Genomic DNA, 463 nt, shown 5'->3' on the forward strand with positions numbered 1-463 from the left:
TCACAACGAAACAGCGTCACACACGGCGGCCTAGAGTGAGCAGAGACAGGGGGATAGAGTGAGGAATGGCCGGAGGGCTTGAGTGAGCGGCGGCCGGCGGATTCGACGAAGGAGATCCACAGCGCGAAGTTGTTGTATTTCCTCAGCAACCAGCACGGATCAGCTCCAGGCATGACGAAGGGATATCGTCCTCTTTTGGAAGACCAAACAAAGTAGTTTCACTTTCACAACGAAGCACACAGCGCCTTCACGAGGGGGCGTATTAGAACGAGCCGTTTTAGGTAGGCGTGGTTGACTCTTAACTTTTATAAAGAATATCTCTTTGGATTTGACACTTAAACAAAATTTGAGAACTCTTGAGTAGTTAAGCTTTCCTTCAGGTACACTGTGTCTCTTGGTTCTATTAATACTTTCCATCCATGTCACCTGTAGAGCTGATCCTCTTACCCAATCAAGCCCACAC

Source organism: Sinocyclocheilus anshuiensis, unplaced genomic scaffold, assembly GCF_001515605.1.
Source record: "Sinocyclocheilus anshuiensis isolate Anshui unplaced genomic scaffold, SAMN03320099.WGS_v1.1 scaffold1024, whole genome shotgun sequence".
Classification (NCBI taxonomy): Eukaryota; Metazoa; Chordata; class Actinopteri; order Cypriniformes; family Cyprinidae; genus Sinocyclocheilus; species Sinocyclocheilus anshuiensis.